Source organism: Vipera berus (assembly GCF_964194415.1).
Source record: "Vipera berus genome assembly, chromosome: 1".
NCBI lineage: Eukaryota > Metazoa > Chordata > Lepidosauria > Squamata > Viperidae > Vipera > Vipera berus.
The window spans coordinates 249,799,593-249,813,431 of record NC_138202.1 but is presented as its reverse complement, the minus strand read 5'-3'; the positions used below and the strand labels follow the sequence as shown (position 1 = coordinate 249,813,431).

Sequence of the window (13,839 nt, the reverse complement as noted above, 5' to 3'; positions counted from 1 at the left end):
ATAAACACATTTTGCTAGTAAGGAGAAGGTTTGGGAGACAAAGAGAGAAAAAGAAATAAAATAGTACTGATAATGTACTGATAGATGGTCCAGATACCAATGAAGGATCTGGTGAAAGGATGCTATAGTGAGCAGCATCAGTTCCATGAGCCATAGGCCATTGATGCACAAAAAGGTCCAGAGATCGGATGCTGATTCATCCACTTTCCAGGATTTCTTACTATTCCAGGTTTCCAAGTTTCCTTACTATTGAATTTTAATTGGGTTCTCACATCACACTAAGCCAATTAGTTTTAACCCAATGTGTAGAATAAGTGCAACAGACAAGATTCAAATAATACATTGAAGTGTAGTGGGTTAACACACACAAGATGACACCAGGCAGTGAATTCAGCTCTTTATTTGTAGAGAAGAACCAGCAACAGAATGGGCTGCCTGTGCCCTTTTTATACTCTGGCTGCTGAGCTGACAACCAATCAATTTAACTAGGCTTTCCCGCCGAAAACTGAGCCACGCCTAGCGGGAGTTATGTACAGCCCCTTCTAGCTGTCATCTGTTAAGCTATTGCTTAATACAATACACACTCCAATACACAGCACCCCTTCCCTCTTAAGAATGAACAATACAACAATATAATACAACTATATATACATTTTTTTTCCGGACAATATGTTGGTTCTTATAATTTAGCAAAAATGGTGCCACCTTGTAGGGAAGCGAGGACATGGCTGACAGTTGGGACCGGGTAAGCATGCGGATTGAGTGCTCGATCGATCATGCACTTGTAATCCACGCAAATCCTAACCTCCCCATTTGATTTGAGGGGGGTGACTATCGGAGTTTCCCACTCACCCCCTTCTACGGCCTCTAACACCCCTTGTTCCACTAGTTTGTCCAGTTCACTCTCAATTTTATGCTTGAGAGCAAAGGGAACTCTTCAGGCCTTAATTCTAATGGGCAGTACCTTAGGGTTTAACGTAAATGAAATGCCCCCCCCCCCCCGTGTATTTGCCCAGTTGATCATTGAACACGTCTGCAAACTTTTTGCAGACGGTTTTGATGCTCTTGGCCTGGGTGTTGTGGATCCCTCCAATCACGATACCCAAGGCCTTGAACCAATCTAACCCCACTAAATTAGTCCTTCGGCCTTCAACCATGAGGACATCCAAACGCCCCTGGAACTCCTTGAACCCCATGGACAATGTGTCTTCCCCCTTATTTTTAATTGGAGTGTTTTGGAAATCTGCTAATTTAATATCAGAAGGCCTCAACTTGACCCACCGCTGACTCCGGTTGCACACATGTTCAAAAGTCTCATTGGAAATTACTGAACCAGAGTCCAGTTCCATCTTGCAGGGAATTCCCTGAAAACGGATATCCAATTTGATTTTTGGGGTGAGTGGCCGGTGAACCCCGGTGTTAAATATTTTGAAATTGCCAATGAATGACTGCTGGGGGCCCCAGGTACCTGTTAGATCTTCGTCCTCAAACTGGATCTCGTGCAGGCCATCTCTGGGGCGATTTCTGCAGACTGCTGCGATGTGGCCTGATTTTCTGCAGGCCTGACATTTGGCCGTACGGAATTTGCAGGCCGCTCTGGTGTGATTTCCCCCGCAGCCTGCACACTTGGGGTGGGTCGTGCCGCATCCACAGAAGATGCATTTGTGTTGTGTTGTTGGTGTTGTTGGTTTCTTCTGGGTCCTTTTGCTGTTGTTGTGCCCTTGCCGTTGTTGTGGCATCTGTTCTTGGTGAACCACATCGATGTCGGTTGTCTCATCCCAATGTCCGCTTCCGTCATACATAGCATTTGCTCAGTGGATGGCCCCTCCAGTAGTGCTGGGTCTAGGGTCGCTCTGCTCTATGCCATCGTCCAAGTCTCTGGCCAAAACCACATCCTGGACCTCCTGGAAGGTCAGGTTCGGCTTGGCGCAAAGTTTCTGCCACAACTGCTTGTCTTGGAGGCCAAAAATGACCCGGTCGTGAAGCCTCTCATCTAAATCAGTGAATTTACAGAGGCGGGTGGCTTGTTGCACCCCCGCAATAAAATCTGCTGCTGATTCGCCCAGCCGCTGATCCCTTTTTTCAAAATGGAATTGCCAGGTCAGCTCAGACATTCTTCTGTTGAAATGCCTGTTCAGTTTTTCCATGAGGTCGTTGTACGTAATGGCTCCAATGGCTGTTGGCGCGCACAGTCCCATGGCCAGATCATGAACAGCTGGGCCGCTTGTACACATTAGAGCCGCTACCTTCATACTGTCCTCCGTGATTCTGTTCACCCATAGGTAGAACTCGACCTGACTCAGGTGTGATTCCCACAGCTCTGGACACCTTGGGTCAAATAGCTGGATCTGGCCAAACTGTGCCATGTTGCGTCTGGTCCTGCAGATCCTGCTTCAGATAGCCCTTAAACTCGGTAGCTGGGGAAGATGCCTCTTTCCCCAGTGAGTAATGCGGGCCCTTTGTTAAATCAGCTCTTTTCTGAAGCAGGATCCCAACTTCATCGCCAGTGAAGTGTAGTGGGTTAAAACACACAAGTCGATGTCAGGCAGTGAATTCAGCTCTTTATTTGTAGAGAAGAACCAGCAACAGAATGGGCTGCCTGTGTCCTTTATATACTCTGGCTGCTGAGCTGACAACCAATCAATTTAACTAGGCTTTCCCGCTGAAAACTGAGCCACGCCTAGCAGCAGTTATGTACAGTCCCTTCTAGCTGTCATCTGTTAAGCTATTGCTTAATACAATACACACTCCAATACACAGCATACATTGAGCAGTAAAGTATAGTTTTAAAAACACATTGGCTGGGTTATTGAAACATGTTTAGCCAAACTGGAAAAAAGCCACATTATTGCTCAATATAATCAGTGAATCCATCCTCTTGAAGTTGTGGAGTGTAATCTACCATGGTGGCCCACTACAAATTGGTAGGTGTTTTTTTTTTTAATTGAGCCAATCTAGGATTTCTACTCTAGCAACTTGAACTAGTATACCAAATTGACTCTCACACAATGCTATTATTTAGTTTCAAGCAAATTGTTTAACAGCAGCTCGCAATTTCTATACAGGTACTCCTGAACTTTAAACCACTTGTTTCATGACATTTGAATTTACAGTGGCACTGAAAAAAGTGATTTATGACTTTTTTTGCAGTTATGAACGTCATAGTGTCCCTGCAGTCGTATGATCAAAATCCAGGCACTTGGCAATTAGTATGTATTTACAACAATTGTGGCATCCCAGGATCATATTATCACCATTTATGACTTTCTCAGGGGGCTTTCAACATACAAAACTTAGAGTCACTTAATGACCACATGAGTTACTTAACTTTGCCATAGTTATGGCAAAAAGATCATAAAATCAGGCCTGGCTCACTTAACAACTGCCTTGGTTAGGAATGGAAATTCTGGAGCCAATTGTGGTCATAATTGAGGACTACCTCTATATGTTGTGTTTATATACTGTATATGCAAATACATTTTCTTATTATTTGATAGTTTTATTTCTTATTTAATCAGTTTATAGAGCTGCTTAGTTGACATACAGGACAATCTTCACAGATTAAAAACAGAACTGCAAAATGTTGCTTTTATCATTTTATTACTATAAGGATGTAATTATTAAATAGGTAATGCAATTTAATTTCTATATTAGTATCTGTAGAATACTTATACTCTAGGAGAATTAAGATGCCAGATAAATTGCATAGTAGGGAAATTGCATTATCTATTTAATAATTAACTATATTAATTACTATTAATATTACCAATTGTATTTATATTAATCTATTGAATTTCTTTTCCTTCCCTGCCAAACTGCCCAAATGGGTGGATGCGTGATTGTTGTTGTTGTTTACTGTGTGGGATTTCTTTAAAAAAAAACTTGCCAAGTTTGTACGTCCAATAGAGTTTGATAAAAATGGACCTTTTTCCCCTGTTGCTTTTTCTATCCTTTCTTGTTTTACTATAAAAGAACTCACATTGCCATCTTGCTCAAAATATCCTCACTAGCTTATGCTAGAAGTGCAGGCAGGCTGCCCAGAAGTGAGCAGCTGCTGGTGGATTAGTTTCCAGTTTGCATACACTGGACGGTTTAAGGGAAAGCTGTACTTCTTTTTATTAGGAAGAAAAGCAAATCAGTGCTAATTTTAAATTGTTCTCAGCACAATACAAAATAATGAAAAGGGAAATGGCCATTTGATCTTCAGAAGAGTAACAACTTACCAGGAACAGTCTTATAATCTGATTGTAAAGCAATTGCTCAAGTATCAATCTGCTTTCTAATGTTTAACATGCATGTTTGCTTTTATTTTAGTTAATTCACTTTGTGTGATAGCCAGTGCTGGATTAGGGCACTGGGTTAGAAACTGGGAGACTGTGAGTTCTAGATCCATTTCAGACAAAAAGCCAGTTGGTTGACCTTGAGCCAATCTCTCTCTCAGCTCTAGCAAGAAGGCAATGGCAAATTACTTTTGGAAAATCTTGCCAAGAAAATTTCAGGAATTAGTCCAACATTGATTCAAAGGCACCAAATGTGTGTGTGTGTGTGTGTGTATGTATATATATGTGTATATACTGTATGTATATGTATTGTGAATGGGATAGTTTAATATGAATTAGGATTACAACATCATCTTCCAACCCACATTGTAGTGATCTTTTTATTGTTCATTTATTTTACAGATATTGTGTGCCATCCCAGTCATTAGGACCCCTTATACGATGCACCAAAATACAAAAAAAAAACCCCTCCATAATATAGTCTCACTAGAACAAAAAAAAATAACCAGAAACTATTTTATGGGCCAATGGCCCTCTGAAATAGATGATTGTGGGGCATCCTTGAATGAAAGTAAAATCAAGGCCATGCAGCATTTTTCAAAATGTGGATATTACCAAGAAGACACAGTGACTTGTGGATGGGCCTCCCGATACTATAAAGAATCACAGAGATGACCTCGGAGAAGGAAAGAGACAGTTAGCAAAACATGCTTTAACCCTGAGAAAGAAAGTGAAAGGTAAAGTGACTGTGCATAATTAAAAAAAGGAGGAAAAATGTTGTCAGGCTTTTAAAATTGTGTCATTATAACCTACCTCTTTAAAGGAATAATTGGCTTGAGGGCGGGATGCAAACCGTTGCCCTTCTCCCATGGCTTCCTTGCTGGGAAAAAAAGTACAGGAAGATCAGATAGCTGTTTCCTCCCAGTAGCAATAATACTGAGCTTTGCAAAAAATCTCCCTTCACTTTTTTCTCAGTCATCCTGTTTTCTTTTTCTGCTTAACCATTACTTTCACCTTCCATCCAGGGTACAAACACAAGGCAAGGAGTAGGGCAAAGAGAAGCCCAGACATGGTAGCTGTTTCCTCTGCTTTTGCTGTTTGTATGACCCAGGTCTAAATAATCGGTGTTCTCCCAATGCATTTGGCAATATAAGTTCAACATTTTCATAACCATTTTTATTAGAAATGGAATCCTTCAGACTGAGTTGTGAGATACACAATAAATGTACATGTTGTAATTTTCCATTTCTGCTTAAGGAATAGGCATGTAGAGGCACTTAGCTAAGGTACTTTTAGAAAAGGAGATGTAGTAAGCTGGAGGAGCAGAAAGGGACTATATACACTGACTCAAAGCATACTTTTAGAATAGTGCACACTAGTGTTGAATAGCATATAATTTATGAATGACTGTCCAATTTATCCAATTTGTATAAGGTTTATTCTTTATTCAAACTACTTAAAGTTAGTATTTCAAAGTATAACTATTATATGAACCAAAGAACAGCCATGTTTAACCGAAGCATGAACTCTGTTACATACATAGCTCCTGGATGAAAAAACATGTACTCTTACAGGAAACATACATCATTTGTAATTGTTGCAATTATCCAGTTTAGGCAGACAGGCTCATCTTGTCGATAAGCTATATCCTGAGTTAGCAAGATATCATGAATCATGCCACAGACAAGGACGGGGAAATAAGACAGGAACAAAGTGGCTTTTGACCATATAATTGCAGGGTCCGGTAACTTGTTGCTAGGCGATCACAAAGCATGGGACCAATCCAGACCTATCAACTGGGTCTGGGGAGGATGGACCAGTGGCCGATGATAGAAATATATACTGTATAAACTGCTGAGATCTGTAAATAAGGTGTGGCCTCTTGTGCATACAGAGATATTCCAGCCTTTGCAAACCTTTTAATAAAACTTTGGTTTCCTTTCCAACAACTTTGGAGTTGAATTTTATTCCTCACAATAGTGATCTTCTAGGCTAAGAGTAAGACACAAATAAGCCCTTATAGTATTGTTCAAATACTGTACAAACATATGCATACATATAAACATAGGAGAAATAAAATGTAGAGCAGACATGTCAAACACAAGGCCCGGGGGCCAGATCCGGTCCGCGAAGTGGTTTCATGTGGCTCACGAAGCCATCCTGGAAACAGTGAGGGAATGGCCCCCACTGCCTTGGCCCTGGCCCAGAGACCCTCCTTCTGCCAGAGACCCTCAGATCTGTCCCACTCCTGCCCAGGCCCCCATAGGCACCCTTGATGCGAATGATGTAGAGCTGGCCATGCCCACCCAGTAGGTTATATGCACTCTAGCCATGCCCACCCAGTAGGCCATGCCCACCCGGCCCCTTGAGGGCAACCACAATGCTGATGAGGCCCTCAATGAAATTGAGTTTGACACCCCTGATGTAGAACAATCATAGTGGTGCCAATTGAAATGTAACCTATTAAAGAAAAGCCTGGCTAATGAGGTTTATCTGCTTGCTTTGCCCTTCCTAAGGCAGCTACCTTTACTACATATATTTTTGTTTTGGGTTGGATTTTATGATGGTTTTATGATAATTTAATTTTATGGAGATTCGAAAGTTTGGATGATATTCTCACAGAGTATTCAAAACAGTACAAATTAAAGAAAAAAGTTGTGAAAACTATAGTTTCAAGTTATAAAAAATCCATCTAAAAAGACGAGGAGAAGACATTGGTCAAAATCAAACTAGGAAAACATGTGGTAATAATCAGATAGTTTATTGCTGTTATGATTTATAAAATAGAATTATTTTAAAATAATTTCAAGAAAGGAAAGAGGGAGAAAGTCCTATTTTTCTATATTTAATAACTTAACTTAAAGTCTGCTTTATGCATTTATAGACAATCCGTTTGGGGATTGAGTCTGGGAGACATAAGGGTGAAATATTGAGGGATTCTTTACATCACTGTATGCACCAAAACACAGTTGGCCAGAACCCAATGCAGCCCTTGCCTCAAGTGGCAAATGAACACTTAATTTTGGTTTAAACATTCAGGCATAAAATTAGATAGAATTCTAAAAATGCAGGGAATGGAAGTCATTCTCAAATACCACCTTAATCGTTCTTTTATTCACTGAGAATAGTGAACTCCCACACTTTCAAAGTGGAAAATATGTGGTGTGTGTGCAAATTGGGTACTCTCTGCATTTTATTATTATTTAGTGGACCAGAAGTGCAGAAAAGTTTAGGGAACACTGATCTAGGCTCTTTTAAAGAGAATGCTAACATAATGAAGTCAAACAAGTATATATTAAAAGCTTAATATTAAACCTGCCTATTTGTTCAAGCATGGCAGAAGTGTTTAAATGACCAACTGCCAGAGCCACCTAACCTCATCAAGAGAATTCCTTAAACTGGGTCCTGATCTTCAGAAAGTCCTAACCCTCACTCTCCATAAAGGGCTATCTGAACTTAGTAAGTGATCATAATGGAGCCTGATGAAATGCAGGTTGATAAATGGAGCACAGGGTGCCTCAAGGGTGGGGGAGGCCTAGCACAGGGTGAGACCTGCCTACCCTGGTCTTCCCAAAGCCTCATCCATCTTCCAAAGATGCTCATTGCTTTGCTTCCCACCCCTTGGATCCCCACAGGCCTTTTTCCATTCCCACCAGATTCTCCCAGGCTTTAGGCCCGATTCTCACCCTACCAGGCCAAACACCACTCTCTTCACTTACCTTTTGAAAAGTTCTGAGTGTTGGAAAAGATTGCTTCATTGCACAGCCATATGGCAAGATTCTGGAAGCAGCTGCCGTGTTTCCAGCAGCCAAATCACATTTGGGTATCACTGCAAACCTCATTAAGGCAACAAAATAAAGCATTTTGTTCTCAGGTTGCACAGTGGCAAGTTGGAAGCAGCCACCATTTTGTTCCACTTACAAAATAATGGCCGCTTCCAAACCACCACCATGCAACCTGGGGACAAACTGCTTTGTTTTGCAACCCTAAGAATGTCTGCACAACATTTCAGAAACTTTCTGCAGCATTCATATAAGGCCAGCAGTTTGGCGCTGCCATTTTGTCCACACCCACCCAAGCAGGCGGCACAAAATGGCGGCCATGTTTGAGTTGCTGTGTAGCCTAAGGGCACATGGCCTGCCCTCCTTTTCTAACATGAGGTCCAGAGAGCTTCAAAAAGTAAATGAGGAGGAAGATGGCTGTGTGGAGTGCAGACTCAAGCACTGCAGCGGTAGGATGCAGTAAGAGAGACGAGGCGGTAGCTGTAGCATTCCTGTGGTCAGTCATAGGGTAAATGACCACAGAGGGGACTACAACTGTCATAACTTTGAAATAGGTCATATATAATTTGGAGGCATTTCTTGTAATTTTGAATATACATTATGACATATCTCAAGGACTACCTGTACTGTAAAACCTTGAATGATAGGTAGCTTCTGAGAGCCCCATCAAGTCACTGCCTTATCTTCAGAGCAAGCCCGATATAAAATAAATCACGGATGATCAAGTCCTTAGAAAAACCAGTGTCTGTGAGAAAAAGCAGATCTGATGGAGTGGCCTTACTTGCTGACCGTATAAATCCAACCATATTAGAGATTACATCGGTGACAGACCAGTCTATGATGGCACCAAATTCTCAAGTCTTGTACCCAACACTCTGCTGGATTTTGAGAATTATGGCAATTATTTAGCTATTCCCATGTTGATAAACATTTACATGTTTGGACTACAGATCACGTCATTCCTGCTTCATCAGTAGGGCAAAACTTTGGCAAATGCTGGTCTCACTCTTGTTTTTCCAAATAGTCAGACTTTTGGCATAACTTTAGGAAAATAATGGAGACGGAGTGGAAACATTTTTATGAACAGACCAATAACATTTAGTTTTTTCTTTCCAATGGCACAGCTCTGTCAAAGCAATCAATCAGTGATATTTATTGGGTCAATGACCAGAAAAAATTTAAAAGAAAAGCAGAGTGAAGCAAATAAATATAATAATATACTAACAACTAGCAGAATAAATAACAGAATATAACATTCACTCCTCTATTACTGTTAACACAGTTGTTACCTGGGTGCTAAATATAGAACATTAATAATTTAAAAATAAAAACTATATATTCCCTTCAATTTATTAGTTAAGATGTATCAATGAATGAACCTTTATGAACGAACCTTTTGAATGAAACCAAATGTTTCAAATGTATCAGACTAAAAGCAACAGCAATCCTTGGAGGGATTTGCTAGCCAGCTGAGAAACTTAGCCTTCCTTTTTTTTTCTTTTAAGCTTTCAGTTTCTTTTCACCCAAAGGCAAGTGACAGTTGCCAGATCAATAATTGGCTCTAACGGGTTCAACGTCGGAATGCCACTGATAAATCTGGAGCGGCTCTAACCAAATCTTAATTCAAGTTATCGGTGTCAGGGAAAGGGGGCATAGAAGTGCAAATCAAATACGAACTGCGGGGAACAAATCACTGAATGAATAATCCCATTTGCTTCGACCCCATCCCTCCAAATCTGGTTGAATTTGCTTTCTTCGCTCTTCTGGATTTATAGGCTGAGAGCTAATTTAGCCCGCAAGGCACGAGAGGCGGATGGGGGAAGAAGCCACGCTTCAAACTCAAACCGGAAGTCTTTCTGTCAACCAGCGAGCTGCCACTTCATCCACTCGACGATGACGTACGTCTTTTCCAAACGAGGACTCTCAAGGAAACGAAAGAGAAAGTTGCAGACTTCCCAAGCGGGTGGGGCTCCGCGCTCCACCACAAGGCACGTTCACGCGCCGGGAGCGTCACTGGACAGCCGAGAGCTCAGTAAGGGCGGCAGCCCCGCCCGCTCGGTTCAGCCGGCAAAAACCAGCGGAAGGGGTGGGTCGCGCCTGCGCCTGGAGAGAAACCCGGAAGCGGCTTAGTCGAAATAGTGAAGGCAAGTACAGCCCTTGGGAGGGGGAGGAGCAGTCGGAGTGGCAGCGTGGCCGGTTCCGGGGAAAGCTGAGCAGGTAATTCGGTGCCTTTTTGCCTTGGTCTCCAACGCTTCCCGATCTTCTCCAACGAATGACACGAACAAAAAGCGAGAGACTCTCTTGGCATGTTTTTATCTATCACACGAATAAGTGTTGCAAGTGCTGACACCCCATTAAGGGCTATCGCAGTCCTTGCCATTGACAAAAAAAGCTCCAGGTTTTATTTTTTTTTTCCCCTTGGGCGATCTTGAGAGTCCATTGCTCCGTCCCCTGCTAGCCTGACTAGCTAAAATTAAGCCTGGCTGAAGTCATACAACCTCGTCTCAAAAGAGTGGGTTCTGGGTGTGTGTGTGTGTGTGTGTGTTACTATTGGGGGTGGGTGTCTTGAGCTGCCCACAATTCTAAAAAGTTAGTAGAAATTTTAACTTGGTACTAATTGTATCTTGGAAGTTAATGCTCTGCTGATGAGAAAAGGACTTTGCTCTTGGGTTAGAACCACAACTGCATATTGTGTGTCAGGCTTATGCTGATAGGGAAACAAGGCCTGCTGGTCTTATTTCCAAAGCAGTGTCCATTGCTGAGGATCTTTTATGGGTTATCAGTTCCCTTTATAGGAGTAAAAGAATTTGCTGAGTTGTAGGAACTTGGGGAACTGATCTTGAGGGAAATAGGCAAAGCTCATTATATAAGCAAAGAAGGAAGGTGGCTGTGTGTGTGTGTGCGCGCACACACACACACACACACACACACACACACACACACATATATATATATATATATATATATATATATATATATATATATATATATATATATATATAATTACAACCTATCTCAATAAAAATGTAGTTTTAGCCTGTGGAGTTAATTTTCTGGTCTGGTCTATCCCAAAGGACTGAAATGAATAGACTTTGAAATTTATATTTTGCTAACTTGGAGACAAACTTCCAGGAACAGACTACCAGCTCTGCCAATTAAAAGATAGTATACAGCTTTTTGAAAAGAAATTTGTATGTCTCAGCAAATGGCAGCATCCCCTGATCTTACCTGGGTATGCTAGAAAGAGGTCTAAACATCTCTGAATGCTTTTAGACAAGCTTTTAAAATACAGTCACTTATTTATATAAGCAACCCATGGCTGGGAGAACAGCTGTCATAGCCAAAAATAACAACAAAAAGAACTCAGTGACTTCTCAAACTAGCGTATTTTATTAAAATATTTTAATAGATTCCTCTATTAAATAGATTCCTCTGCATCAATATCAAAAGCTTCTGCAATCTCAGTTGGCTATAAGTAATACTGGGGGCTGTCTAGAAACGGGGAAAAATACAGGTCAAATTATATTAAATTGAGTGGGGCAATTTTCAGTTTTCATATATATGCCATCAGCTGTAAGATAGTGACTTTATGCTGTGAAATTCAAAGCAATAAGAAAGAGAAAAGTTCTGTCATCATTAACTTGGTAGATTATTTTCTGAAAAGAAGAGAGAGGAGAGCAAGTTAAATTATGTCTTGTTAGGCTGCTGTTTAATGTGATGTTTAGGTTGGTATTAACTATGTATGTATATGTCCACACAATTAAACTATGTGACTCTCAGTGGCATCCAAAAAAAAGGAAAGCATAGTTAATACAAAATGGCATAACTCATTAAAACATGCTAAACACTAACATCACAAACAGAACTGGAAACTTTTGCAATTTACCCACTGGGGACTCACCTCAATCTGACCTCAAAGACTGGGTGAACACCCAGGTCTTAATTGCCCTATTGTAGAGTTGGGGCCTATTCTATTAAATTACTCTGATAAAAAATAGTCCTCTTATCCAGTATTCTAGATCATGGTAAATTTTGGGAAAGCAAAACCTCTTTGACCATGGTATTTTTAAAAAATAGTATTTTATTTGATATACCATTACACATTTAAATCTAAACACAATACATATTTTTGCAAATTGCTTAATAGCATTAGGATTAATAGCACCTTAAATCATTTTTAAACTATATCCATTTATAATTATAAATAACCTGCTGCAAAGATTTCTTTAAAGTGAAAAGAATAAACAAAATCAACATCATATGACATGTTTGATGTTTCTATTACAGTAAAGGCCTACCAAAATAGATATTTATGCAGATAAAGTCAACTTCTAGATTCTAGATTCATATGCTGAAATATAATATGGTTTGTTAGTTTCTAATTAGCAAAACATAGGAGCTACGTTTTACTGTTTATAGTAATTAAAGTTTCCTATTGTTGGCCTGCTGGAAATGAAATTATGAAAATGCATGTTTCTTCCTTTTTTGCCTAGCATAAATTCTTCATCATTAGACATATTTTTTCCAGAATTAAATTATAAAAAGCTGACTAGTTAATATAAGCATTTGTTATTTATTTCTTTATCAATTTGTATGCTGCCTCAGTTATAAATTGACTCTAGATGGCTTATGCAATAGGACTAAACTTCAAATAAATTCTAAGTAAAAGCAAAAAAAGAACCCCCCCAAAGTATGTGGAACACAATGGGGAGCATAACAACAAAACATAATATCCCTTGCCAAATTAACATTGGGCAATAGACACTTTATTCCACCTCAGGATGAATAAGGGTAAGGTGGGTTTTTATGGCTTTATGGAAGCCAAAGAAGGTCAGGCCCATATGGGATGCAGGAGTATGCTGAATAACCCAGCTACTGGAAAGCTGACAGTACTTTACAGCTGGAATGTCCCATCTCTTTCAGGTCTTACTACTTGGACAGAAAAACGGGAAAGATAGTTCGGTAGACAACATGATGTAGTAAAATAAACTATGCTTTGAACATTATAGAATAATCTCATAGGACAAGTAAGATAGTAACTGTTTAATCTGAGAGTACTAAAGAATAAGATACACATACAATGTTAAACTATGGATTTTTTATAATGGCTCATTGAATAAATCATGGTTGGGTTCAAACAACAAGTCATATAGCATAATATATTAAAAAGGAATAAATTCATATTCAGGTTAAGCCAAAATTAACTCCCATAACACATTACAGATTAATTTAATTCATTAAGCTAACTAGGAAGAAATGGAAACTTTGTATCAAAGGAGAGGTACAATATAGAATCAAGATCACGTGAAGTATTAACACCACTTTACAATGCCTTGGTAAGGCCACACTTGGAATACCGCATCCAGTTTTGGTCTCCACGATGTAAAAAAGATGTTGAGATTCTAGAAAGAGTACAGAGAAGAGCAACAAAGATGATTAGGGGACTGGAAGCTAAAACATATAAGGAACGGTTGCTGGAATTGGGTATGTGTAGTTTAATGAAGAGAAGGGCGAGGGGTGACATGATAACAGTGTTCCAATATCTCAGGGGCTGCCACAAAGAAGAGGGAGTCAAGCTATTCTTCAAAGCACCCGAAGGCAGGACAAGAAGCAACGGATGGAAACTAATCAAGGAGAGAAACAACCTAGAACTAAGGAGAAACTTCCTGACAGAACAATTAACCAGTGGAACAACCTGCCTCCAGAAGTGGTGAATGCTCCAACACTGGAAGTTTTTAGGGTTAGGGTTTCATCCATAATCGCGCAGTTTCGATGGC

The 13,839-nt window shown here is 40.1% G+C and overlaps 1 protein-coding gene across 1 annotated transcript in view; it reads left to right on the top strand.

The window, feature by feature from the left end:
- Positions 1–10,208: 10,208 nt before the first annotated feature.
- ASCC3 (activating signal cointegrator 1 complex subunit 3) overlaps positions 10,209–13,839 on the top strand; it is a 231,550-nt gene continuing 227,919 nt past the window's right edge. The window contains exon 1 of the mRNA XM_081312640.1: positions 10,209–10,279. The gene's annotated coding sequence lies outside the window, so the exon portion shown is untranslated. The remainder of the gene's footprint in view (positions 10,280–13,839) is intronic.